The 21812-nt window shown below is 41.9% G+C and overlaps 1 long non-coding RNA gene across 1 annotated transcript in view; it reads right to left on the bottom strand.

The window, feature by feature from the left end:
- Positions 1 to 305: 305 nt before the first annotated feature.
- The window catches only part of LOC146425273 (uncharacterized), a 53955-nt gene continuing 32448 nt past the window's right edge, over positions 306 to 21812 (bottom strand). Inside the window, exon 3 of the long non-coding RNA XR_014846582.1 lies at positions 306 to 753. This is a non-coding gene — a long non-coding RNA (uncharacterized LOC146425273). The remainder of the gene's footprint in view (positions 754 to 21812) is intronic.

The raw sequence follows: 21812 nt of genomic DNA, 5'->3' as shown, positions 1-21812 counted from the left end.
GCTCTTGTCCTCTGGGAACACAGTAGACAGGGCTAGCTCAGGCAGTTCCAAGGCCAGGTTATATCCAGGTGGGAACACCTGGCTCCTCCCTCCTGGGCAGAGCATCTCACAATCGGGTGAGATAAGTCCATGAGTCATGTCCTTGATGGCCCATTGTCTGTTATCTGGGATGGGTCGTTAGCAGGTGATAGCAGCTAATGACCCACAGCTGGTGGTAATAGAATACTTAAATACATCTCTATTGTAACCTAGGACAAGGTGAAGTTTACTGAAGTTTACTAAAGTTCACTAAGATTGGAGCTTCTTTTCCAGCTCAGTGGCATTATCCCAAACAGATTTTCGAACTTCAATAGGGAAAACACCTTCATTTCCTTCTCTTATAATTAAAGAAGCTGCTGATTGCATCCATAATTGTGTTTGTATGCAACTAAGAGCTAGGGATACATTATTTTGAACTGCTCCAAGTGCATCTATTATTAATTTATGATATTGATTGTTGGCCTATGCAAAATCTGGAAGCACCTTTGAAATTTGCCACTGACCATTTCCTAATGCTAATAAGGAAGATTGTAAAGGTTGTTTTAGTCTTGTTAGGTCACCGGTCGTGGTGGCCAATTTATTCATTAGTATCTCTGAATCAATCTCATTTAAAACACCCATTCCTGTTCCCAACACTCCAGTTAAATCTCTTTGTGTTCTACTCTTGAATATTTCATGCCTCTGTAACCATGTTGTCCAGCCCTCGAAAGATGTCTTTAAAAGAGAGGAGCAAGCATGTTGAATTTCAGAAACATTATTTTGCGTCAATAATTCTACACGCTTAAGAGACCATTCTGGGTTAAACAACATTTGCTGTTGGCCTGTGTTTCTTATCACATATGGGCCAACTTTATAAATTTTTGGTTGAAGTATTAGTTTAGGAAGAATAAGAGTGTTAATTTGAGAGGATTCTTGTTTTGGTCTGGTTACAACATTCATTTTAAATTTCTGAGTTAAACCTAATACTATTGAAGCACGGAATTGACTCCACAACTCAGATAGTTATGAAGTAGGTATGTGTTTATTCCAGCTGGGGTGCATGGGGGGTAGCCCCTCCAAAGGCATGCACACCCTCAGCAGCACTTCACTAAGTTTATATTAGGTTGATGTCGCTGTTGAGCCGCTAGCAGAGAAGAGGATTCCCGTTCTCAGTGTAGCAGCTCAACAGCGACAGGTTACAGATTACATATGCATAAAGTTAGACAAAGCCCCTATACATATTCATTATCTATCCCCGCTTCGTATTATAATGAGTTCAAAGTTCATTTAAATATGTCTGCGCAAGCGCAGTGTCTTCAGATTAATTGTGGGCAAGGGTCCCAAATGATTGATTACTACATGATCCATACTCTTCATCAAGATGAACTGTTCACCCTGTTCCCTTGCGCATGGTCCCTTGGTTCTTGGTCCAAGTCCAAGCCTGAGAACCAACTCGTACTGGTCCTGGGGTCCAAGGGCGGGATGGTCGGTTACACTTGGTGGTTTCTCTCAATTATTTGGCTCTCTTCTCTCCATCCTCCCCGATACCAGGTAGGCACAAATTCATTAAGTGAATAATAAATGGATCGCAGCAGGCATATCTTAGTAAATCATTATCCAATCTCTGGCTCTCTAAATCAGTTCAAAAATATTATTATTACTATTATCCTGCTTCTAGTTCTTTTACATTAGTAATTTCTATTTTACCCTAAATCACTATTGGTAGAGCAGGTTTAGATCTCTAATTGCATACTACATAAAAAGGATTAACCATAGTAAGATTAAACTAGCAGTCATTTTGCTCTTCTTTACAAGACTTGGTAATATCGACATTGATGTCACTTGGGTCACCGGAAGTATTGTTACTAGTGAATTTCTGGCAACAACACAAGGAAAACACATCTTGTTTAACACAATTCCAATTCTCAGTAGGATATATTTCTTTTAAAATGCCAGATTAAATTTTGGATGCCAGATTGAAATCAGAAAAATTGCCAAGAACTGTAATAGAAGAGGGTTTTTCATATTGAAAACCAGGTTCAATTTTCCTGCATCACACCTGGATTCTTTCATTAATGATTCCAGGTAGGGTCATGATCCACTCATCTTGATTCCAAACCCATTCAGGTGGGTGGTAAATTTCATCATCATGCATTACAATTATAGCGAAATTTGGATGGCTGTCTCTAGGGTAGTCTCCCTGAAAGCTGGAATGCCCTATGAGGGCTTGTGACCAAGGCCATTCAGTATTGCCCTGGTTAAAAGTACCTCCTTTTCCTTGAAGTATAGTTATAATTGTGGGAACACCTATGAGAGCAATGTTTCTAATTGAATTCATTTTACCAGGGTAAATTTCAATTTCAGTTCATTATCATTAGAAGCTGTGGCTAGAACAGGTTTTTCCCATGAGAATTTTTCTTGTGTTTTATAAATAAAGTTTAGATGTTATTGGAACAGTGTCCCAGAACTTGGACGGTGCAAGCCTGGCCAATCAGGCCTGGGGGAAGGCTTCTGACCAACCAATCTGGGTGACTTTTGAATACTCTATATATATGATGAAATCAAAACAATAAAAGTCATTCCTTCTTGCCACTGAAAACTGGTGCCTTCATTACTCTGCTAGCTGCTCAACAGCGACAAGAAGCCACTTTCCAAGGGTTCTCTGGAGCCTTCTTCACTTGAGTATGATGAATCCAGGCGTTCTGTTCTTTGAATTTGATGGCAGTGAAAGTGGTAAGGAGTACTTGAAATGGTCCTTCCCACTGTGGCTCCAAAGTTTTCTCTGTAAGAGACTTAACATAGACATAATCTCCAGGTTGAATGTTGTGTACTGGGCTGTCTAGGCCCCAACTCCAAGTTCCAGCCACATGTTTTTCAATTTCCCTAACTTGCTTACTCAAGGCCACCATATAGGAGGTCAGTGTTTCCTCCCCAACTTGGGTGGATAATCCTTTCTGTACTTCGTATGGTCTCCCATAGAGCATTTCAAAAGGACTTTTAGTTTTTCTTTGGTTCTGGGTTTAGTTTGAATTCGTAATAATGCAAGTGGAAGAGATTGGGGCCAGGGTAAATTAGCTTCTTGCCCCAATCTACAATTTGCTGTTTGATTAGGTGGTTCATTTTCTCCACCTGACCACTTGATTGCGGGTGGTATGGGGTGTGAAGCTCCCAATCTATGCCCAAATGATGGCTAACTTGTTGTACCACCTTTGAAATGAAATGTGGTTCTCTATCTGAGGACATTGTGGCTGGAACTCCGAAGCGTGGTATTATTTGTTGCAACAATGCCTTGGTCACCTCCCAGTCTTTGCCAGTTTTAGCGGGAAAGGCTTCTGGCCATCCTGAAAAGGTATCTGTTAATACCACCAAGTACCGATAGACTCCTTGTTTTGGAAGTTCCAAAAAATCAAGTTGCCACTGTTTTCTAGGACCATTCCCTTTCCTAATTTGGCCCAATTTTGGTTTGGGGATATTTTTAGGGCTAGTCTGGAGGCAAAGGTCACACTGTCGGGTTACCTGTGTGATGGTAGCATATAAATTTCTGGCAATAATTCTTTTGATTAAGTATTTGTGTAGGGCATCTATTCCCCAATGTATTTTTTTGTGTTTTTCTCTTGCTAATGCCCAAACTAAATGGGAGGGAATGACCAACCTCCCCTGTGCAGTAATAACCCAGCCGTCTACATTATATGACCCATTCTGATCTTCAATTAGTTTTCTGTCCTTTTTATTATAAGTTGGCTTGCTTCTAGGGAGATTTGGCCGTCTGGAATTAAAGCCCCTTCAGTTGTCACCTCACCTTTCGCTGCTTCTTTTGCCTCTCTGTCCGCCAGATAATGTCCTTCTTCCAATTCTGAGTTCACTTTCTGGTGTGCCTTAATGTGCATGATTGCTACTTTTTCAGGTAGCTGGACTGCTTCCAACCGTCACATTATCTCTTGCGCATGTTTAATGTTTTTTCCTTCTAAGTTCAACAGTCCCCTTTCTTTCCAAATGGCTCCGTGTGCATGTACAACTGCAAATGCATACTTTGAGCCTGTATAAATGTTTATCTTCTTTTCTTTTGCTATTCTCAAGGCTCGGGTTAAAGCAATTTTTTTGGCTTTCTGGGCAGAGATGTTTATTGGTAGGGGTCCAGATTCTATTACCTTTTTGCTTGTGGTAACTGCATACGCCACATGTCGCTTTCCACTGACGATGTAGCTGCTTCCATTGGTAAACCAGGTCTCTGCATCATCCAAAGGTGTATCCTTCAGATCTGGACAACTGGAGTATGTGGCTTCAATAGTTTCCAGGCAGTCATGGGGTACCTGCTCCCCGTTGTTTCCGCTGAGGAAAGAAGCTGGGTTGACAATGTTAGTGACCACTATTTCCACATCGTCCTGCTCCACCATGATGGCTTGGTATTTTAGGAACCTCTGTGAGGAGAGCCAGTGTCTGCCTTTCACTTCCAGCACTGCAGACACTGTGTGGGACACTAGCACAGTCATTTTCTGGCCCAAGGTAAACTTGCGTGCCTCTTGGATGTTTAGCACAACTGCTCCGACAGCCCTGAGTTACCCCGGCCACCCTTTGGCTGCTGCGTCTAGTTGCTCAGAGAAATAAGCAACTGCCTGTCGATATGGGCCCAGATCTTGTGCTAGTATTCCCAGAGCAATCCCATGTTTTTCATGGGAAAACAGAAAGAAGTTTACTCATGTCTGGAAGTCCCAAAGCTGGAGCTGACATCAGGGCATTCTTCAGTTGTTTGAAGGCCCTCGTGGCCTCCTTCGTCCACTGAAGATCTCTGCTTTCCTTTTTGATGAGCTCATACAAAGGTTTTACAAGGACCCCATAACTAAGGATCCAAAACTCACACCATCCTGTCATCCCCAGGAAAGTCCGTAGCTCCTTTACAGTTCGGGGTTTCAGGGTTTGGCAAATGGCCTCTTTCCAGTCTTGTCTCAGAGTTTGCTGTTCGGCACTGACTTTATAACCCAAGTAGATTACTTTTGGTTTTACTACTTGAGCCTTTTTCTTGGACACCCTGTACCCTTGGAGCCTCAGGAAATTTAGTAAACTTACTGTCTAGAGTACACAGGCTTCTTCTGTCCAGGTAGCTAGTAGGATGTCATCAATGTATTGGAATATCTTCCCTTCTTCAGAGGAGGTTTCCCATGATTCCAGGTCTTTTGCTAGTTGATCCCCGAATAGTGTGGGACTGTTCTTGAATCCTTGAGGCAACACCGTCCAAGTGAGCTGCGTTTTGCATCCGTTTTTGGGATTTTCCCATTCAAATGCGAATATTTTCTGGCTGGCTTCATGGAGAGGGAGGCAAAAGAAGGCATCTTTCAAATCTAAAACAGTGAACCAGGTTAATTTAGGTGTTAACTCTGTTAGTAGTGTTGTCAGAGGTTGGGGGGCATTGGAATTTTTTCTCCATCCCTGTTACTAAGCAACATATATCTGGGTGATTAAAGCCATCAAATGTGTTGTAAGAGACAAAAGGGTGTGCTAGGTGGGGCAAGGGGATGAGGCAGCCAGCCGTTGGGACTGGCACTCGTTTGTTGGACACCGGGAGGAAAGAGACTGCTCTTTGCTTCTGGCTGCGACTGCGAGAGATCCAACTGTGCTCTGCCTTCTCCTTCTGGCTGGGTGAGCTTTTGGCTGGGGAAAAGTGTGAAACCTAACCCCTTTCCCTGCCAGGAATGCGCACCTTTCCTGGCTGCGTTTCTTGCAGCAGCTGCAGGGGAGTCCAGCTGTCCCTGCTGCCCTTCCTGCTTTCGCCGCATGAGACCGCAGCATCTGCTGTGACTGCACAGTCCCTGTCACCTCACTGGCAAGCCTGGGAGAGAGCCAGCCCCTGCCTCTACCGCCCCGCTCGCCGCTCTGAGCTGCCTGCATGCTTCTCAGCCTTTTCCACCATTACCAGCTTCGTGAGGCTGACCTGACCCTGGCCACCTGCAGCCGCTCGGGAGTCATTGCACCTGCCCTGCCTGGCTGGGAGCTCAACAGCGCCCCTGCTCCTTGCAACCGTGATTACACCACACGGGAAAGTGCTTGGCAGCTCAAAAAGTCATCTGCTACTGGTTTCTGGTTTTGTCAGTTGTTGTTATTCTTGTTATTGCTTGTTTACTCTGCCATAGATACTAGTAAAGAACTGTTATTCCTTTTCCCATACCTTTGCCTGAAAGCCCTTGATTTCAAAATTAAAATAATTCGGGGGGAAGGGAGATCACATTCTCTGTCCTCAGGGAGGGTTCCACCTCTCTTAGCAGGCACCTGTCTTTTCAAACCAAGACAAGTGTATAGGGATTTGACATCACAGGATAGAGGTCCTCAGTTATTTTGTTTACTGCCCTTAAATCTTGTACCACCTGATATGACCCATCAGGCTTGCAGACTGATAAAATGTGGGTGTTGAAATCAGATTTGCACTCTCTCAATAGTCCTAGATGTAAAAAGTTTTCAATCACTGGGCTAATTCCTTCCTTGTCTTCTTTTTTAAGGGGGTATTTTTTAACTCTAACTGTTTGTTTCCCTTCTTTCAACTTAATTTGTATCGGGGATGTATTTTTAGCTCTTCCAGGTGTGTTTGTAGCCCATACCTCAGGGAACATTTGGTTCATAATTTCTTCACTAATTTCTCACTCAGCCTCTGTGGTTGTTAGCATTAAACTTAATACCTTAACATATTGTTGATCATTTACCTCCAGAGTAATTTCCCCATCTTTGAATGAAATGGTTGCTCGTAACTGTTCTAACAGATCCCTGCCCAAAAGGGCTTTTGGAGATTTGGATACATACAAAAACTTGTGAATACCCTGACATAACGACGAGAGGGAACTCACGGCAGTCTCCATGTGAGATATAAGCAAGCTCCATTTTATTTCACCAAACGAGAAACTTATATACTGTTACAGATGTTACTAATTATAGTTACACACGTATCTGCAGTTTGTTCTCACACATTCAGGGATCCTCCTGTTGACTCCCTTATTCTTTCTCATAACACTTCTGACTCCCTATTCTTTCTCATGACATTCTTCCCACAGCTCAGAAACACAGCTGTGGTTCCCAGGTGTTAGTTTCTCATAACAGCTTGTTAGGATTTTTACTGAGGCCTGACTATGCTGAGGCTTTGTTCAGGCCTGTTTAGTTAGCATAAGTTTTGCTGGAAAACTGCGTTTTCCAACAGTTCCCCCGTTTCGCTTGTGAGAACAGACGTTGTCTGTTATCAGATTAATTTGCTTTGCTATAAGTACTTTTTATTATTAGAATTGTTATAAATTGACTTAAGGAAATTTTACTAGTTATTTAGATATGTTGCCATGGTCTAGGAACTGTCATTGCTGAAAACATTCACTTCACAGGTAAAGCTTGGAGAACCTTTTCCGGACAAGGACTCCAAGTTTACTTGGAAGAAGGTTTAGCTTTTCTGAACTCAATTTGGTAAATGAAAATTACTTGATCACATTTTGATGCAGAACACTTGGGACTCATGGCATGTCTCCCAGCCAGTTAGGACCAAGGCCTGGCCAGGGCCTAGATGCTAAGTGGAAGGGTTTTCTTAGAACATCTTTTAAACAAGCTTTGATTAATATCAATAAGGAGAGTGTCTTAACATGTTATTATTTTTGTAGATAGCTATATAAGGTGAGATGAAATATTTGAAAACAGTAGATATTATTATTTGACTTTAACTAAGGAAGAGAAAACTGCAAAGCTTTTGTGAACAATAATATAAACTAACAAATTTAAAGCTTAAAATTAATATCACTGAAAATGAATAAAACTTGATCTTAATAAATCTGATTTTAATCTAACAAATAGGACTTAAATATAATGAAATTTAAAATTGATATCACTTTAACAACTTAACTCTAACAAAATTTAAAACTTAACAGAATTTAAAATTAACATCACTTAATATTACTTAACAGAATTGTAACTTTAACAGAATTTACAACTTAATAGAATTTAAATTCACTATTACTTAACTTTAACAGAATCTATGCTTAACCAAAAGTACTTAACAGGTAGTTTAAACTATTTAGTATAACTTCACTCACAGGTTTTCATTCACACATTAAAACTCTCAAGAAATCAAAATCACACTCTCAGCAGTCACAGGTTTCATCTACACATTAAAGCACTCAACACACTCTCAGTAGGCCTACAATATTCACACATACACACAAACACTATCTTAAGCAATGCTTTAGCAAAATTCAACTTTCGTTCAAGGCTTTAGTATTCAAGGTGTTATTATTTTTTTTATCAGGATAATATCTTGTTACAATGCTTCTTTATTAGTAAAACGCTGGAAATAGGTTTTGGTCTCAGTGTCAGTGCAGCCAGGCTGAAGGAAGAGTCGATCTGCTCCATCTGCTTGGACATTTTCAGGGAGTTTCAGTTGCTGAGCTGCAGCAGGTGGTGAAGGCTTGCCAGGACAAGTGCTTATGGAAGGAGCCAAGCTCAGAGACATTTTCCTGAAACTCTGGAAAAGCTGAAAAGTCATGAAGCTACACCGGATCAGCCATAGCAAGGCTGTGCTGCTGGTCAACACGTGGCAATGGGTGTTTCACCCTGCAAAGCGAATAATTAGACGTTTTGGAGAGAACAGCTGGAGAACGTGTTCAAAGATTTGTATCTGTAGCTGGAGAGCGCGGCGGGACCGCTGCCGCCATGGGGAACGACATGGACGTGATTCCCGAGCGGGAGATGAAGGATCTCCAGTTCAGAGCACTGAAGAAGATTCGCATCTTTGAAACTCTTAAAAGTTCTCCATGACTACGAGGAGAAACAACTCAATTCTGTATCAGACTGCTGTTTTTGTTGGCAATGCTGTTGGTTAGTTCTGGTTCGCTGCTGAAGCTGTCAATCATTTCCTCATCCTTGGGGAGGAGTAGAGTTTAGAGTTTCACCATAGACATCACCGTTGGGGCAGTGTAGGAGGCGTGGATGGCTCGCGGCTCCACCCATCGGGGCACCCTCTGGGACTTCCGCTTTCTTTACCAGTTGATCGGAAACCATGGTTGGAGCAACTGCCGCCACAGGTCTGTCTGTGTGCCATGCAGGAGTAGGGGCCACTGCTGCCGTGCGGCCATCGGTCACTTTCTGTTTATCTTTTTTGTTTCTACAAGCTTTTGTGCTGTGACTATCTCTATTGCAGCGTGAACATCAAACTTTTTTGTTACAGTTCTTTTGTATGTGTTTTTCACTGCCACATCGATAACACTGGGATGATTTGTGGCTACTCCGGCTCCCCACCCACGACATTTGAGCTCTCTCCAACATCGTATTCAGTTGTTCCGGTAAAAATTCAACAGTGACTCTCTCAAACAAAGCAGCTAAGATGTTTTTCGTTGTAAAGTTACCAAGCTCTATGGTACATTGAGACAGGAACAGGTCCCTCATCCAATCGAGCAACCCTGCATTCTCGGCTGCCGGCAGTGGCGCGGAGCACCCTCCCCTTGCTAGTGCTGGGAGCGATAGAGGGCTACGATTCCCCCTCCCCCCTGGCGGGGGGGGCATCCCTGGCTGCGCCATGGCTGCCGAAGTTTTTTGCATGTTAAAAGCAGCACAGCAACTCACAGGTTTCTCTCTGCTCTTTGCAGCTGTTATCTCGTGTGCCGCCAGCCACGCAAGGTCTCATTTCGTGGCATGCTCCTGCAAGCAGGCTACGACCTTACTCCATGGCTTACCAAGCTTTCTTGCAATTTTATCACACTCCAAAAGTAAAGTAGCTCCGTAATTCAACCACTCTCCTACATCAAATACTGTAATAGGATTTGTAAAAAATCCATAAGCTTGTCCTACCACCATCAGGCCCATTAAGTGTGATAGGCCACCTTTACTGAGTCCGTGCTTTTCTAAAAAGCATAACAATAAAAATTGGGGTACCTCCGTCTCCATTCCGTACCAGCTGGGTTTAAAGTTACGCAGTCGCTGCCGTGGTTATTCCGTGGTCGCTACGATCAGTGCAGCTTTTCCGAGGTTTATTAGCCCACCCGGAAGCGGGTCTTTTTCGGCCCAGGCTTTCATAGCCCCCCGGCGCTGCCCCCGGGGCCTCTCTGGTCTCGTCGCTCTCTGGGCAGGGTTGTAAAACTCTGCTGCTAGTGTCCGTGGTCGCCGGTTCTAAATCCTGCTAACTCCGTATCACGTCGGGCGTCACCATTTCACATAACGACGAGAGGGAACTCACGGCAGTCTCCATGTGAGATATAAGCAAGCTCCATTTTATTTCACCAAACGAGAAACTTATATACTGTTACAGATGTTACTAATTATAGTTACACACGTATCTGCAGTTTGTTCTCACACATTCAGGGATCCTCCTGTTGACTCCCTTATTCTTTCTCATAACACTTCTGACTCCCTATTCTTTCTCATGACATTCTTCCCACAGCTCAGAAACACAGCTGTGGTTCCCAGGTGTTAGTTTCTCATAACAGCTTGTTAGGATTTTTACTGAGGCCTGACTATGCTGAGGCTTTGTTCAGGCCTGTTTAGTTAGCATAAGTTTTGCTGGAAAACTGCGTTTTCCAACAATACCCCATTGCTTTCCCAGTTTATACTTTAAAGGTTTGCAAAAATATGCTTTTTCAGATTGGCAAGTTGTCGCTTGAACCATGATATAATCAACACCCACCGGCATTAAAGCTTTATTTAAAACCTAATATGTTTAGCCCCGTGTCCACAAAAAATTCTTTTTCTTTTCCCCCTAGCTTCATTATAACCAGTGGATCCGCTAGGGTGGATTCCTCCGGTCTTCTTCAGTCTTCTTTCACGTGTGTGACGACCCCTTCTTGGCCTCATCTTCTTTGCTGGTTGTTCTGCTTTGTTTTTGGACATTGGTTCTTCCAATGACCAAATTCCTTACAGTTAGTGCACTGATCTTTACCTAACCTAGGTGGGCCTTGTCTGGGTGGTCCCTGCCTGGATGGTCCTTGCTCATATTTGTCCTTTCTTTCTTCTCCTACTATTGCTACTAACTTTCTCATTCCTTGTTTGTACCCCTCTTCTCGATAACTGAATACTCTCCATGCTTCATTTAATAAGGTCTCTAAGTTTCTCCCATCCGGACACCAAAGCTTCTGAAGTTTGTGTGTAATGTCCCCTGTAGACTGCCCTAAAAACAGATTTACTAATTGCTGTATTCCTACATCAGATTCAGGATCTAATGTCGTGTGGCGAGGCATGGCGTGTCTTGAAGTGGGAAATAATCTTTTACATCTTTTTGTTGTGTTTTATAAAAGTCTTCTGCCAAATCCCCTGCTGTTTTTAAAATTTATTGTGTTTCAGTTTCAGTTAATGCATGCAATAGCAAATGCATGTCACTCCAATCTGGATTGTGTTGTTTAATTATAAATCGCAAGCGTTTAGCGGTACCTACCGGATCAGTTCGATAATTTTTGGCCACCTTTTCCCATGCGTCTAGGTCGATTGTAGAAAAAGGTACCTTAATCAGCACTGCTTCTCCCTCTGGTCCGACTGCTTCCCTTAGGGGGGCTTGTAGTGCCTGTTTCCTGGTCCGAGATGCGACAGGGCTGTCTAGGCAAGAGGGAGTTGGAGTCAACATTCCTTCTGAGTCCACATCTTCCTATCTCCTAGGGGAAGGCTTAAGCAGATCGGTTAAATCCTGTTCTTGCATTTCTTGGTAAACCTTATCTGATTTTATACATCTCTCTCCAATGCTGCAAGAGGAGCAACACCTCTTAATATTTCCCCTTTTAATTTTGTCTTCCTTTTCAAGGGCTAATACCATAGGGTCAATGGGAGGCCTAATCCCACAATCTGTTTGCCATTCGGGGTGATTTCGGAGGGAGAAAAACATATCTGCATAAGAGACCTCACCCCATTTTCCTTCCTGTCTCAAAAACAACATTAACTGTAATAGCGTGTTATATTCTAAAGACCCATGAGGAGGCCATCTAATTCTGTCATTTAGCCTGTACAAAGGCCACCACTGAGTTGAAAATTTGATAAGAGTTCTTTTATCTTCTGTACCTCCGTTCCCTGCAATTTCCTTCCAATGTGCTAAAACACAGCCAAGTGGAGTTGTTTAAGGAACTTCTTGGCTTTGCCCAGTCCCCATCTTATCTACTTCCTTCTCTTGGTTTTATCTCTCTTCCACACAAACCTCTTTTCACACTGCCTTACTGTTTTTCCCAATTTTCCTCCCGCACTGACCAGGTTTTAGGAACTGAATGGCTCTTCCCTCACAGTAAGGCAATAACAAATAACAACTGCTTCTGACCACTCTGTCACAATAGTAAGCGAGTCTCTTTTGTTAAGGTTTCTGCTTTTTATTTCAGCTATTCTATATCGATCTTGAATTTCAGAATCCTCACACGCTGGACACCACTTTGATCTCGAATGGAAAACGCGATACCACATTTTGTGATACGCAGCGCATTCACACAATGCACAAACTTTACAGTAATTATTTTTACATTCAGGGCAAAGAAGTATTTTTGGCATCAGGCAAGCATCTCATTTATTTCACTCAAAGTCAAGCTGGTATGAGACAGAGAAAAAAAAAGAAGGAATGGTCAAGACCTTTCTCCTCACTCCGAATCAAATTACTAAAGAAACAAAGTCCTCTATACTTCAAGTTAAATCGCTAAGAGGGAGGGGAGAAAAAAATAGAAATAAAGCAGCCATTCTTTGTATGCTCCTCTTTTTTTTTTGTCTTTTTTTCCCCCTCTTTTTAAAGTTTTTTGCAATAAGTAAATTAACTCAATATTCTCAATATTTTTCTAAAATTGCATCACTAACAAAGACACGTGGTGTTTTTGTCCACACAAAACTTTTATAATGCTCCAACTTTTATTTTCTTTACAACCTGCCCAGTTGTTCTCTAACAGGTTGGTAGAAAATTAATATCTCTTAACTCCACGAGCCTGCAAACCTGACACTGTGTTAAAACCCACAAATCATGCCGTGGCGCAGCTGCCGTATTATATCCACATAAAGCCAAAGGTCCGGGGGCTATTCTCCTTTGATATAGCCACCGGGAAAAGACAGTGCCTTTTAATTGGCCACGATGTAAAGTTTTCCTTTATTCACTTGTCACTACAGTTTCAATCAACTGCATACACTCACCAAAGGCTTTATAAGAATTTCAAACAACTTCACATGGCATACCCTTACCCCAACACAACAATAAACACTTATTACAACACAACAAACACTGTTTACAACAACAACAAATTACAATAAAAATTCCAATAACCAACACTAATAAACCAAAGCTAATAATTCACAACCATACCCAAATATTCATTCCAACTTTATTAAACCCCTTGCTTTGTCTTTTCACCAGCCAATCCCTCACTTGCTTCACAAATTCAAACTATTTAATCTGCATCTCATACACACACTCACTATTTTCCTGGATTAATGAAAAAAATTCTCTAGGTGGGGAGCCCTCTGAACAAACCCCTCCTCTGAGAGCCAAGGCTCTGACACCCCCTCCCCCACCCACAACAGAATTTCTTTAATGGAAGTGAAGAAAAAACCTGTTTATTTATAACAAAACCACGCAGAGTGCCCTGCAAGGCACAGGGGAAGGGAAAACAGGGGAAAAGGAGTTATTAAACCTGATTAAACAGCTGGTGAACTTTAGTGTCCTTTTCCTCAGACGTAGTTTCTCTTCTCTGGGCCCCCCCCCAGGGCTGGGCGGAGTTGCTCCAGTAGCTCCCTGGTGCTCTGCCGTTCTCTGGGGCTCCTTGGGTTTTCCGGGCGACAAAGCAAATTGGGGAAAAAGGGTCCAAACGAGAAAAAATGGTGAAAAAAACCCCACAGGAACAGAGCTAGCAACTTCGACAGCCGTTGCAGCTGCAGTCTCCCAAGAGTCCTCCTTCTCACTCTCCCGCAGCGAGGCTTGGGGAAAAAGTTTTCAAAACAACCCGCGCTTCTCTCCGCTGCTGAGTGCAGTTAAAGCCTCAGGACCACATTTCTGAGCATACAAGCTAACGATGGGGAATACGGGATTATCATAACATCACTCCAAGACACAAACACAAACACAACACCGGTATTAACAACAGGTCAAACTAGTTTCTTTCGGGATTCACTCGATCCACCCCCAGGATCTCTAGGGGCCACCCTATCAGTCAGCGAATCCCCCTTTTGCCAGTTAGGGACGGCAAATTACCCCACCGATTCCCGGGTCCCCCTAGGCAGCTGCTTGCAAGCGTCACCCACTCGGAGACAATGCTGAGCACAGGGACGTCTCTCTGCGACTTACCAGCAGCCCCTAGCCACGCGTATACAACTTACAGGCTTGCCCATACCCAAAACAACATACCGTTTCTCTGCCATATCAGATGGTCATTATTTGCCCCCACAGTGAGTGGCCGAGTAGCAGGGTTCCTCCAGGAAAATCCCGGGGTGTGCCTTAGAATGTCAGCCCCTCAGTCGATCCTGCAGCCAGGCAAACCTTGTCCACCTGGGTTGCCAAAATGAGGCACGGATTGACTCCACAACTCAAATAGTTATGAAGTAGGCATGTGTTTATTCCAGCTGGGGTGCATGGGGGGTAGCCCCTCCAAAGGCATGCACACCTCACCAGCACTTCACTAGGTTTATATTAGGTTACCGGTTACATATGCATGAAGTTACACAAAGCCCCTATACATATTCATTACCTATCCCCGCTTCATATTATAATGAGTTCAAAGTTCATTTAAATATGCTGGTGCAAGCGCAATGTCACTTAATTAATTGAGGCGGTGGTCATGGGAGAAAGTAACCGGGGTATTCCTCGAAATGAACTCTTCACCTTGTCTCCTTGCGCATGCTCTCTTGGTTCTTGGTCCAAGTCCAAACCTTAGAACTAACTTGAGCCAGTTCTGGGGTCTGAGACCAGGATGTTCAGTCTCACTCAGTAGTTTTTCTCAAATTTTTGGCTTTCTTCTCTGTATCCTCCCTGTTACTAGGTAGGCACAAAATCATTAAGCAAATGATACATTATCTTCAGCAAGCATATCTTAGTAAATCATTATCCAACCTCTGGCCTTCTAAATCACTTCCAGAAGAGTATTATCCAGCTTCTAGTTCCCCTAAATTAGTAAATTCTATCCCCCCTAAATCAATATTTTTTTTTAAAACGAAGTTCACTCTTCTGTTAGAATTTGAAAAGTGTAATAAAGACAATAGGGGACAAAGGCAATAAAGCAAAAGTAACAGCGCTGGGTTCTTAGCCTTTGCCAGCGGCACACTTGTTACTGATGGTGACATTCCTTATATACCCTTCCTAGTTCATCAGTCTGATACATATTCATAAATGATTATACATATTCAAACATTTCCCCAAACTAGTTTGCATGTTCCAGGTACTTTTTAGCATGGCCCCTCCTCTGATCTGCCTTTTTAGAGCATGCACAGTCCTCTTGGTTGTGATCTTGAGGATTGTATGTCACACCCACGATGGCCCCCTGTTCCGTGGTTTCAGCAGGTGACAGTTGCTGATTGTCGAAATGTCAGTAGCAGGGGTCCTCATCACACCCATTCCTCAAATGTTATCCAACCAAGCAGGTGGTTTAGTTATTTCAGTTACTGTAAGTTAACCACAAGTACTCTAAAACAACCATATCAGCTATTTCACAACTATGTCTGAGTTAAGTTAGCCACAAAAACAAAAGCATTAGTTATTATTTCACAACTATATCTTTATAACAAAGCTACTTCTGTAAGAGTTAACATTATACACATAGCATGCATTTTAATATTTGCAAAAGCCAACACTATAATATGCGTTTATCACAATTTTGAGCTTATTTTCAGGATCTGTGTGAGTTGACACAAGCAGGTAGATGGAACAGTGACAAAACCATGGTTGAAATGCAAAGAGTAAATTTATTTCATTACCTTACTAACTGGAGGATGCCAAAGTAACACCCAGGTGGAGATGCACAAGCGGGAATGCCAGCACCTTTAGGCTCAGCACCATTAGGCTCAGTCCATGCTAGCAGGTGGGGGCTGCTGTTTGCACCCATTTATCTGGGGCCTGTGCATACATTGTTTACCATCATGCTGAGATCTCCCCTGTGCTTTTTATGATTTCAGAGCTTTGATCTCTCCCAAGACAGGGAGCTCAAGCATGTCCTTGAGAGTGTCTCCAAGTCTCTCCAAACACCTTCTTATCTCTACACAGAGATTCTGCTTCTCCAAACAGACAGAGGACAAACAGAAGTAGGCATAATATATGGTGTTTCCCACACTTATTCTCCAGGCCTTGGGCATTCCCAGCTGCAAGGTCACTTAAGCGAATCTACCATCCTCCTCTCCATTCTTGTGCTTTTAACCCTTTCCTCCTAACAGGATCACTTGATTAAAAACTGTTAGATGGTTGTGCAGTCTCTGGCCTTGGAGGTTTTTAGGACCTGCCTGGATAGAATTCTGAACAAGTTGATATGACTTCATAGCTGAACCTGCTTTGAGTAGGAGGTTGGACTAGAGATCTCCCCTGGTCCCTTGCAACCTGAATTATCCTATGATCCTCTATTTCTCTGCAACCCACAGCTGGAGGCCTTAGATATGTAATAACTGCTGGAGCAGAGGAGTTTGCATATTGTAATTGCTGCTCGTGTCACCGAAACTACAGGAAGAGCAAAACCTCTCCAACAACATTTTTTAGTGTTAGAGAATTAAGGCATTACTTTATTCTGGCCAGGATGTGCAACAGAAATAATTTTATCCACACATAGCCCAGGTTGTGCAGAGAAAATCATTCCATCACACATGATTTTTACTAGGTTTTTCAAATACTTATACAGTCAAAACCCAGAGGAATTAATTGGTTCAATGTTCATTGGTCCCAAGTTACACAGTTCTTAGTATTTTGTTTCATATTGGTTATTGATCCCTTCGCCTTCAATGTTAATTAGGTTTTTATTCTTTGTTCTCTTATCTATCTTTTCCCAGACCAGGTGTCTCCGACTATGCCAGGGGTGATGTTTGGAGTTGATGTTTGTAAATGGTCATTATCTTTTGTGTATCTTCTGTGCTACTCCCAGTCTTGTGAGATGTTAAGTTCATCAGGCCTCGACTGGTAAAACAGTCCTTTAAAAAGAAACTTCAGTTCCTTTCCCCTGTGCAAAGGCTAGCAAAACCCCTGACTAAAGTTATATAAAAAAATTTTAAACTTTGTACCATTTCCAACACTTGGAGTTGTATAGGTAATGTCACTTAATTGAAAAATACTTTAAATTCCATTTTCATTGTTAAACAAGGGGAAAAAATTCTAGCTCTTGCATTGTTTGCAAAATAATGTAACACTTTCTGGAAATAGATAAAAGTATATATTTATCATGCCACAGCTGTAAGTTTGCTTGTGTGTTGTCTGATTTCAAAAATTATTTTTATGTAAAGAGGCAATTTAATTGAAAATAGTAGAGTGTAGGAGTCTTTCTTTTTGTACATATTGCACACCATCTTGCATGTTTTTTGACAAAGAAATGTCTGGTGCCAACCAAAATCTTAATTTACTGAATGGCTGATTTCTTTGCAAGTAATAGCTACTCTCATATCAGCTCTGAGTTGACTGATCCAAATTCTAAAATGCCTTTCCAACCTTTTATTTATAGCTTTTTTAAAAAAATGCCTGTGACATATTTCAGTAATTACTTTCTAGAGATCCAGAGCTTTTTTAGAAGTTTCTGAAGTATTGGTCATCTATATAATCTATTTTATTGTTGGAAACAATATAACTTTTAAATTTTATTTTATCTCTCTAGTTAGGTTTGACTTGACTTTGCCGGGGGGGGGGGGGAAAGAGTTTTCTTTAGTTTTTAGGAGATATAGTATCACCCAACGGAGATGGGATTAACATACCACAGATTGGGAGCGACCCCGAAGATAACCAGAAAGATAAAGGCTATCAACAGAACATCCGCGGGACATTGTGGCTATCACAAACATCTACCCCAGATGCCACCTCCAGCAGGGATGAAGGCATCAGATCCGGAAAAGAATGATAAGAAAAATTGAAGAATGGAAAAGCTAATTAGCATCAGAGGCGAGGAGATTCAGATCCAATGGGAGACTGAATATCGGGGGTTACTCAACTCCGGTCCAATGAATTTTGAAACAATGTATCTCTATGAGGTTTTGACTGTGTCTTGGAGTGATGTTATGATAATCCGGTATTCCCCATAATTATCTTATATGCTCAAAAAAATGTGGTCCTGTCACTTTAACTACACCCAACTGCAGAGAGAAGAGCGGGTTGTTTTGAAAACTTTTTCCGCAAGCCTCGCTGCTGGAGAGGAAGCGGGAGGACTCTCTCTCGCTCTCTCTAGGAAGACGGAGCTGCTGCGAAAGCTGTCAGAGCAGTCAGCTCTGGTTTTTTTCTTTTTTTTCATAATTTTTTCTTCGTTTAGACCCTTTTCTTCGATCTGTTTCGTCTCCCCAAAACCCAAAAGGGCTTGGAAGACAACAGAGCTTCCGAGCAACTCTGCCCAGCCCCCAAGGGGGGGGCCCGAAGAGGAGAGAGTACATCTGAAGAAAAGGACACTAAGATTACCGGCTTTTTATTCAGGTTTAATAACTCCTTTTACCCTATTCTCCCCTTCCCCCTGTGCCTTGCAGGGCACTCTGCATGGTTTTGTTAAATAAATAGTTTTTTCTTCACTTCCATCTAAGAAATTCTGTTGTGGGTGGGGGAGGGGGGCGTTTGTTCAGAGCTCTCCTTACCTAGAGAATTTTATCACCAAACCAGGACAATATTTGGTGCCCAACGTGAGGCTTGACTATTTGTTTTACACCTTTTGTGGGGTTAGAGAAAGTGAAGAAAAAAACCCTAATAATTATATTCTGGTTTTAAATGCTTTGTATTGAATTACAGCCATCAGTAGTCACTATGCTGTTTGATGGGAAGTTGTTTGATGTAATACTGTCTCTGGCACATAGGTTTGTTTCCCTACCAACAGGTAGGGGCAACCTTGTCCCTAATGTATAATTTTCATCAATCAGGGACACGACTCCGGCTTGTTATAGTTGTGTGTGAGATACTGACGATCTGTAAGAAGGTATGAGAAACAGTTAAAGATGTACATGCTCTGTTACTTTCCTCCTCTAGTTTTAGTAACCTGTTTTGGAATTTTGTTAGTAATATTACCCAGCCTGCTAGAGAAGTAGAGGGTGAAGCTTCCTGGCTCCTCACCCATCTCTTTCCCTTTAAATCTGGTATATCATCTTTTGAGAATATTCAGTTTCCCCTGGATGTTAAAGAGACCATTAACTTGGTAGTACAGGTGCTTTACCTGGTAGGTTCCATGTATATGATGTTCAGCTTTACCAGAATGAGGGCTGAGAAGTCCAGAGGGGCTGAGCAGGAGCAGACACCTAACCCAGATGTGAGGAAATTTGAATAGTGTGGAGTATGGGAGGACATAGTGATTCGCCTCAATCGAGCTCAGAGACACTTCAGAGACCAAGTCAGAGAAGTGGGTATTTGCTTTATTCGGTGCACCGGATGTGTGGGGAATTGTTTCTACCAAACACACATACCTCAGTACCCCAAAGACACAGTGTTATAGGTAAAATCATGAATATTAATTACATTCTTCAGGATAGGAGTGGTTATACAAATCATTTCTCAGAAGTCATTAATATCATTAGCATGTGCACAACGCATGCTCCGTATATCCTGGTGGTTTTTGGATACCCCCAAAGCCCCCTCCAAGGTGACGGTCCTTCATGGGATGATTCAGTTGTTTCTGTGCTGGTTTCAAATGCATGCTTAGCTGATAAGCCATCAGGCCAGAGCTGTTACCTACAATTTGAATTTGAATTAAGAGTTCAGCCTTCAGCCCTGGAAGCCACAGACAGGCGCCTGTGCTGGTAGAAGGGGGGGCAAAAGCTCAGAGAATCTTTCTCAATCCCCCCTTTTCTTTTGTAATTTGTAATTCTTTACAAATCTTGTATGTCATGAAAGTAAATACCTTTCTCTATTTTATATCTAAGTTTATACTTTTGCCATTGAATATAAGCATCACAATTTCAAGTACATAATATCATACAACAATAACTACTATTGCAGACAGTAAATAATGCAATAACACAAATAACTATTACATACATTTTTTAAGTTAGGATTAACATAATTGCAACAGCTTGTATTTATAACTGTACATACTCTTTCTCTTTTGGCATACAGCAAATCTATAGTTAATTTGTGAGATGCTCTTTATCTTGATTTGCTGTGTTTTTATGGCATCTGCAGTGGCATTCATTATGGCCTCTACAATGGTAGAAAGGTTCTTCTTTAGTTTACTTACTTCGGGCCAAGGTATAAACTACCTGGCAAAACTGTGAAAATTGGTGGGTTTATATATTAGTATAAAAGTTCTGAGTAAGCTTTGTTAGTTGAGGAACAACACTAATGTGGAGAGATACTGGTTGAGCGGTTATTTTGAAGAAAAAGAAGAAAGACAGAATCTATAGAAATTCTAAGAGGAATGTTAATTCTTTTGGCTTTCTTGGGCCTTCCATCTCCTAGCAGGTTTCTTTGAAATCAGGGATGGGGAGAATTGGGCACTGCCTCTGCTGTGTGCATGGCTGGCCCCACTATAGGGCTGGGCTTGGAGCTCTGTGCAGCACTGCCTCTGCTGTGTGCATGACTGGACCTCACTGCAGGGCTGGGATGCTCTAGGGCTAAGGAGCAGTTCACTGTCTCACCGGGCAAGGCCTGACCTGTCCCTTCCCCACACACCACACACACAGGCATTTTGAAGTGTTGCAGAGACACTAATTTTCCAGTTTTGGCAGCTCACATCATGGCTCCAGACAGTGATCAGGACCACTGATAGCTTTTCTTGCTTGTAAAATGGGGTACTTTTCTTCTTCACCTTGGTAGAATTTCTAGCAAACAGAGCAGAAAGGAAAGAGGAAAGCATAAAGGATAACTTACTAAGACTCTCATGCTGTTAGTTTTTGCTTGTGATCCATTAGGCTATCTTTTCTCTCCTTTTCAGTCTTTTGTTTTACTCTCCGTAAATCTAGATTATCTTTCAATTTGCAGAAAAAATATGCTCACAAATATTAGCCACTCACATAAATCAACAGATGTTTAGGATCTTTTTATATGATTTTGCGAGCTTTTTCTAGGACTTCAATTGTGCTACTGAAGAATGGCACTTTTAACTGCTATTTTAAATTTAAAATTATCTTTTAAATTGCAGAGCCCAAAGCCTGGCAGATTGGTCTATGACTTTTAGCGATTTTTCAAAGGCAGTATTTTCCTTTTGTGGGGCTTAGCATTCTTAAACACTGGACAAACAAATATGCATTAAACAGCAACAGTTATAAATACTTAGTAGAATAGCCAGCCATCCTTTTGAAACCTTTTCATTTTAAAATTAAATTATTTTGTTATTTTTATATTTCAATTTTCACAAATTTAGATTTAAGCTCATATAGCTTTCTCTTTTTTTTTTTTTCTCTGGCTTACTTACCCCTTTGCATCTGAAGCTATACTTGCCATTACAATTATTACAAGGTTTTGCTAGGATAGCTGACTGTGGATAACACTGTTCTGGAAATACAAAAAACCAAAACCATTTAATGTGTTTCATTTTGGTGTTGCAGCTTTTAACCGATTTACTGTATATTATATTGTCCAATATTGTTCTTTTGTGTCCTCTTTGTCTGGAGTTTCACATTGGAGAGGAGTCTCTGGCTGTAGATCTCACAGTCGTGAGGGAAGTTAGCAGTTCTTTTGCTTCTGTGGCTTGAGTGGTTCTTTGTCTTACACAGCTTTTTGTCTGATGAGGACACACTGAAGGATGTTAAAACAAACTTGC

The sequence above is a fragment of the Lichenostomus cassidix genome, chromosome W (genome assembly GCF_008360975.1).
Source record: "Lichenostomus cassidix isolate B80296 chromosome W, HeHo_3.0, whole genome shotgun sequence".
NCBI lineage: Eukaryota > Metazoa > Chordata > Aves > Passeriformes > Meliphagidae > Lichenostomus > Lichenostomus cassidix.
The sequence above is the reverse complement of the archived record's forward strand: the minus strand, read 5'-3'. Positions and strand labels throughout refer to the sequence as shown.